Source organism: Elephantulus edwardii, unplaced genomic scaffold, assembly GCF_000299155.1.
Source record: "Elephantulus edwardii isolate Elephantulus edwardi_28Jun2011 unplaced genomic scaffold, EleEdw1.0 scaffold00017, whole genome shotgun sequence".
Classification (NCBI taxonomy): Eukaryota; Metazoa; Chordata; class Mammalia; order Macroscelidea; family Macroscelididae; genus Elephantulus; species Elephantulus edwardii.
In genome coordinates, this window is record NW_006399767.1 from 7,789,635 (window position 1) to 7,796,726 (window position 7,092).

Sequence of the window (7,092 nt, forward strand, 5' to 3'; positions counted from 1 at the left end):
TATCAAGCCATGATAGGATATGGAAAGAATATCATTATACATTCAGTTGATTAAAATATCTCATTGACCTGAAACTGATTTGAAAAGAAACTTCTTGGGGAGAAATTGTTGTGTTAAAATGTAATTGGGATTTTTTTTTACTGGACATTTTAAGTAAAACAAACATTGGTGCACATGTGGATGTATTGATGTCAGCCAAAGATAGGCCAGCTGGTTTACCTCGGGTGAAATAAAAGGAAGTGGACTGTCACTGGTTGCTTTTCTTGGCTGAAACAAGTCTTATTACCAGAATGTGTGGGGCACCATACGAGACAAGAGTAAGGCAGCTAGAAATTAAAAGGTTAAAAATACCTACATCTTCCAAGTTGGAAGACAAAATATTCTAACTTTATGGAGACACTGCCTGAAGTATCTTGGTTTCTTGCATGTCACCTGTTTCCTGGGGTGCTGGACAACCAGAGGTGTTTTTATATTTAGAAGGTTACTGGTCTTAAGAGACTATATCAGGGCAAAAATGATATTGAAGAAATTAAATAGGTCAGTGAATAGTGCAAATAGTTACTGATGCTTGTCTGCTAACACAAAGGTTCTAGAGATACCATGGTGGAAAGGCCTGGTTAATTGCTTCTAGGAAATAAAATATGAGGAGTGCTATGGTGTACTGGCAGTTAGGATATCAGGAGATGTATTGCACTGGGAATGTCTGTAGTCAGGGACCTCTCCAAATTATTGAGGAGGGGAAAAAATGATGTCAGTTTGAGGACTAAGGTGTGCCTGATTCAGGCCATGGTCTTTTCAATCTCTTGTTATGCATCTGAGAACCAGATAATGAAGAAAGATGTCAGAAGAATTGATGCCTTTGAATTGTCATGTTGGAGAAGCATGTTGATTATCCCATGGACTGCCAAAAGAACAAACAGGTATGTCTTGGTAAAGGTGAAGCCAGAGTGCTCCTTAAAGGCAAAGATGAAGAAGCTTTGTCTCACATATATTTGGCATGTTACTAGGAGAGACTATTCCTTGGAGAACACCATCATGCTTGGGAAAGGGAAGGGACGGTGAAGATGAAGAAGACCTGCCACAAGGTGGATTGATACAGTGACTGCATCAATGGGTTGACAGTATTGGAGATTGTGAAGATGGCACAGGACAGGACAGGATTCAGATCTGTTGTTTGTGGGTTTGCTATGAATCATACTTGATTCATGTGGGTCACCATGTATTGGAATAGACTTGAGGGCCATGACGAGAAAGAGAGAGAGAGAGAGAGAGAGAGAGAGAGAGTTATTAAAGTAGATACATCATTGTCAATGTGTGGCTGCAATATTGTCACCACTGGCCACTGGCAACAACTTTGTTAATATATCAAGTCATTCTTCAGTCAAACTTTGGGCATCATTTCCCCTTAGTTTCTGATTTTATAATCCATGATGATAGGATGAGGAATAGATGTTTCTTTCATTAATTAGGAGAATTACAATGATACTGTTTCTTGCAGTTGTTGTTGTTGTAAGGTGCTGTCGAGTCATCTATGACTCACAGTGACCCTCTGAACAATAGAGTGGAACCTTGCCCTGTCCTGTGGCATCCTCACAGTCTCTGACATCCTCAGAAAAGTGAAAAATTGCATCTCATCTCAGAGATTCAGATCGCTCTTAATTCCTCAGAGATGATCTTGTGGGATCTGGAATGCAGTGAAATGTAAATTGTACACACTTACTGCAAAGAGAATAAAAACCACCTTGCATTTTCCACTTACATAAGCGCTGAAGCTTGGATGACAAGTGATGGGGGGAAATGTGTAGGCAAGGAGTAAGATGCACTCCCTCATGGCTTAAAGCACTCACTTCCTCTCGACTATATTTCAAAACATGCATCTTCCCTTCTGCTACCACCAGAATCGTTGCCCTCTGCTATTCTTTTTTTTATTTTATTGGGAAAAACATAATGGGGGTACAAGGCAGAAAGGTGAGGATAGGCAGGGATGCAGTTGCAGAGCTGCACAATTTGGTTGGTTGGGGGGAGCAGGTGAAGGAAATGAAAAGGATCCAGTGGGGACCAGATGCTACAGGGGAATGGTAAGCATCTTCCAACGGCAGTTAAACCAACTGTCTTATTGATTTGGGAACTGGATGCCGACTCTCTGGCTTCTTTATGCTGAACAGGGGTGTTGATGTGAAGGGGGAAAGGGAGGACACTTTATCATCTTACTGGTGGTCTTGGGTTAAAGCTGCTTGCCTTCTTGTTCTGTTAGAAGATATTTTCTTGTAATTTGCTCCCCTCTGGACTGCAAAGTGTTTTCCCAGGTGGGTCCAGTGGGGATGGCATGGCTGGTTGAACCCAGAGGCTCCATCCTCCTTTGCTTCCTTAGCTGGCAGTTGTGTTTCCTTTTTGTCACTGGCACTGGGTTCAGGATCAGGTCTGGAGTAAAACTCAGTGTTAAGGTTACCTATAGGACAGGGAGCAAACCTAGAGAGAACAAACTTGTGAGTTACAAATAGAAGGGCTTTGGGGGTGTTGCTTTCAGGTTTACTGGGGGAGAGGGTGGCAGAAAGTAGCCTAGATAAAATTCTCTGGATACCCTAGACATTTTTTTTTATTTTCCCCATCCAAGGGTCAGATGGCACAGTCTGGGGACTGAGGAGCTCACCCTGAGGACCATGACGGCTCACCCTGAGCTGAGGGTCGAAGACAGCCCACCCAGGGAAGAGGGCTGTGACAGCTTGCCTAGGCCAGGGGCCGAAGACAGCCCATCCCAAGCAGGGCAACACTCCCCAGGGGCTGGCTGGTATACTCCCCCTCCAATTTCCCCCACCCCAGTGTTGTCCTCTCACCTGACCAAGGACTATGTGGCCAAGGACAGTGTCTCCAATTCCAGCACCACCACTTTTACCCCCCCCCATAAGTGGTCATATTATAATTTGAAGTAGATGTCACTGCCCTCCCCCTTTATAAATGGCACAGGGAACCTGAGAATTGTGAACAGGCTCCCCCCAGGTCTAAACAGCTTTTGACAGAAGCATTCAACAGATCAAAATATGTGGTGCATTTAGGATGTCGGTCCTCTTGGACATGCTGCCACTGTTAAGTGTCATCAAGTAGACAACTCACAGTGACCTTCAACAGTCCATTGTATGGGTGATCATCTTCTCTGGCCTGTCCAAGGAAACACAAACCTGCAGGGGGTGGGGCAAGTGTCCCATCTCCTGTGCTGGCGGCCAGCAGGCGCCCATCATCTCCATGCAGGCGGCCGGTGGTTGCCCGTTTCCCCCGCCACCACCATCTTGGTTCTAAGAATTCTCCCCAGAACAAGTCCACTTTGCAGCAGTGTGCGGCTCTGCTACACCAGTCTTGGGGAGGCCCAGCGCCTACCATTCATCCTGGGCGAAGGATTCCATAGGTTCCAGCTGTGGGAGCTTCATGGAGCTGTGGTGGCAGTGCAGTGCAGTGTGGGCTCTGTGGGAAGGGGTTGGGAGCTGTGAGATTCAACCATTCCTCCTTGGGAATCCTTGAATTCCTGTTGTTGAGCCTATATCTTCACTGAAGACCAGTCATCAACTGTTTAACTGTTCAATTATCAATAAACAGAGGTCTGTAGAAGGCCATAGTGGCCCTGCTCCAAGTGGTCTACTGCTCCCGCAAGCTCACCACGTTGTCTCTGCCTCTGCCGCCATCTTGGATCTCCACCCTCTGCTATTCTTGAATCCTCTCAGATGTATGAGACTTAATTTTGCCATCCAGTTATCAGCTAATTGAGATTAAAACTGAACCAAAACCTTCCTTTCAACTCCTACTTAGGTTAAGCACATGTGTGTCAGAATAGCTCTGTTCTCTTTAGGGTTTTTAAGAATTAATTTTTTTAAAATGTAGATACTCAGAGTTTTGTTCTAAGATGACTTTGGGTGGACGTAAGCTACTAGCAACCAAAATCACTAACCATTTACAGTGAACCAGAGACTCCTTGAAATTAGAGACCAAACAGCATATTGAAAAGAACATGATAATATATTATTATTATACAGTATATTTGAAGCTGTTTGGTCTCATATTTTATGCTATTATAGAAATACACATCATACTTCAAATCTGCTTATAGTGTCCTGTAGTTTGTAATAATTGTCTCAATTTGACAGTTCTGGAAACAGAAGTTCATAAAGCACATACATCTTGTCCAAGGTGTCACTATTCTTCAGCTCTGCTAGCACATTGCAGTCAAGTAGAAACCGACTCGTGGCTGATCTGCCAGTTGGTTTTCAGAAGCTTTAAATATCATGAGAGAAGAATTTTCCATCTTACTCCCTTCAAGCAGCTTCAGGATTTGAACCAATGTCCTCTGGATTGGCAGTGAAACTCACTACCCGCTAGGCTATCAGGGCTTAACAGTTAAGTGCTTATCTGCTAACGGCTCAAACCTACCTAGTGGTTGCATGAGAGAAAAGAGCAAAGCAACTGCTCCTATTAAAAGATTCCAAACTAGAAAACACCAAGCACACTTCTGCTTTGTTACATGGCATCATTGTAAATAAAAATAAACTCGAAGACACCTAACAAGAATAAAATCTCACTGCTGATACATGGGGATGCAGGGTTAGGACACAGAGTCTGACTCTTTACCTCATTACACACTCTCTGTAAACCCTAACTCTCCCTCAGCATTTAACAAAAGGATTCAGCTGATGGTGATTGCTCAATAAATATTCATCCAGTTGAGGTGACCCCTATTGTAGACTAGTTCATCACAGGAAGCAAACAGGTCTACAAAGGCAATAGTGAAAAGGAAAGCAGGCACATTAAATAAGAGATTGAAACTGGAACCTACATCTCACACGCTGCTTCCCTCACCACACACTTCCCAGCCCAGAGGGGAAAAGTATTTCAAATGACCCCAAATTAGTTCTGCATAAGAGGGACAAAGAAGCAGAAGCAAGTATTGCCAGTTTACTTGAGAGACGGCGAGGAATACATTTGATTCCAACTAAGCAGAAATTCTCCATACCTTTTCAACATGTATGCAGAGCAGATTATCCGAGAAGCTGGGCTCTATAAGGAGAATTGTGGCATCAGGATTGGTGGAAGATCTATTAACAATCTGCGTTATGCAGATGACACAACCCTGCTTGCTGAAACTGAGGAGGACCTCATGCACTTGCTGCGAAGGGTCAAGGACTGCAGCCTTCAGTATGGACTGAGGCTCAATGTCAAGAAGACAAAGATTCTTGCCACTGGACCAATTGGCCGAGTCAGGATGGATGACGAAGAGATTGAGAGTGTTCACAGCTTCAGTTTGCTCGGCTCCACAGTCAACTCTCTTGGCACCAGCAGTCAGAAAATCAAAAAGCGTATCGCGATGGGAAAGTCTGCTATTAGGGACCTCTCAAAGGTACTCAGGAGCAACAGTATCTCTCTGGAGACTAAGGTGCGCCTGATACAGGCCATGGTCTTTGCAATCGCTTGTTATGCATCAGAGAGTTGGACAATGACTAGGGAGGACAGAAGGAGAGTGGATGCTTTTGAGCTGTGGTACTGGAGAAGGGTACTGAATGTACCATGGACTGCCAGGAAAGCAAACAGATTCATCTTGGAGACGATTAAACCAAGCTACTCCTTGGAGGCAAGGATTCTGGGGCTTCGTCTGACATACTTTGGACATGTTGCCAGGAGGGACGGGTCCTTGGAGAGGGACATCATGCTTGGGAGGGTGGAGGGACAGCGCAGAAGGGGAAGACCCTCTATGAGATGGATCGATTCAGTGACTGGGGTAATCGGGATGGGTGTGTCAGAGGCAGTGCGGTTGGCGCAGGATAGAGCAGGGTTTAGGGCTGTTGTGCATAGGGTCGCTATGAGTTGGAAACGACTTGACGGCACATAACAACAACAAAAACAACAAGCAGAAATTCAGTGTTGGCGTCCACTCAGCTCTGAAATAAGGTCAGTTGTTTGAAATTGTGTCCCAAGGAAAGCCGGAGTGTCACAGGTGATTATCTTCAAACTTCCCCAGGGACCAGCATTACTTTGGAGTACTTTCTCTGGAAACATTTGCATAAGCACGGAGCCGCCTGGCGTCCTGCGTGCTTCCTGTATTTGCAGGCCTCATGCCCCTGTGCGCCAGACAACTAGGTCTTCCCAGGTCACTTCAAAATCTCATTTCCCTACAATAACAATTTTTTTTGTTTGTGTTCCTCTTGCACATCCTTCTCGGGGCAGACAGGCCACCATGCTTGTTGTTCTTAAGGAGAAAGCCAATTAGAAATCTTCATACTTAGGATTCTGAAATCTGACCGGTCTCACAGATCCCTAGGGCATACTTGAATCACCAGAAAAGCCCTCCTCACAGCCTTTGAGCGGATTCCAGCTCACAGTGACTCTATATTGGGGTTTCCAGCCTGTAAATCTTTCCTAGAGGGGATTGTCCATCTTTTTTGCATTTACTTCTCAGTGTACAGGGGAAAGGTTTCAAAATGACCCCAGCTTAATTCTGCATAAATGAGATGAAGAACTTCCCAGTGGATTTGAACCACCAACCTTTTGCTTGGCAGTCTGACATACAATGGACTACACTACTGGGTCTCCTTAATCTAACAGCAGAGTACAATAGTCACAGTCTTGCAGAGAGCTCTAGAATAAAGGCTCTATATTGACTCAAACCCAAATCCCACTCACGGCTGTAGGGTTAATTTCCAGTGTATAGTGATCATACAGGACATAATAGAGCTGCCTCATATGGTTTTTAAGGCTTTTCTTTTAAAAAGCAAACAGCTTAATTGTTCTTTCATGGAGTTCCTGGGAGGTTCAAACCACTGACCTTCGGGTTGCAGCTGAGTTCTTTACTTTGCCACCAGGACTCATCTATATTGACAAGAGTAATAAATAATAAATCCCTAGAGGGTTGCTATGGTTTGCAGGAGACTCAACAGCACATAACAACAGTAACAGTACATAAACCAGAATTAATTAACCAGTGTAAGATACACCACAGGTGTTCCCCGCCGTGGACGATGCCGCCGGGCAGGAGGTGGAGGCGGCGGCAGCGGCGCGCTCCGGCGGTGTGAAGCGGCGGCGCGATGAGCTGGGCGGCCGCCCCCGGCTCGGGGC

The 7,092-nt window shown here is 45.0% G+C and overlaps 1 pseudogene; it reads left to right on the top strand.

Annotated features, from left to right (window-relative positions):
* The first annotated feature begins 290 nt into the window (after positions 1–290).
* LOC102854347 overlaps positions 291–7,092 on the top strand; it is an 8,668-nt pseudogene continuing 1,866 nt past the window's right edge.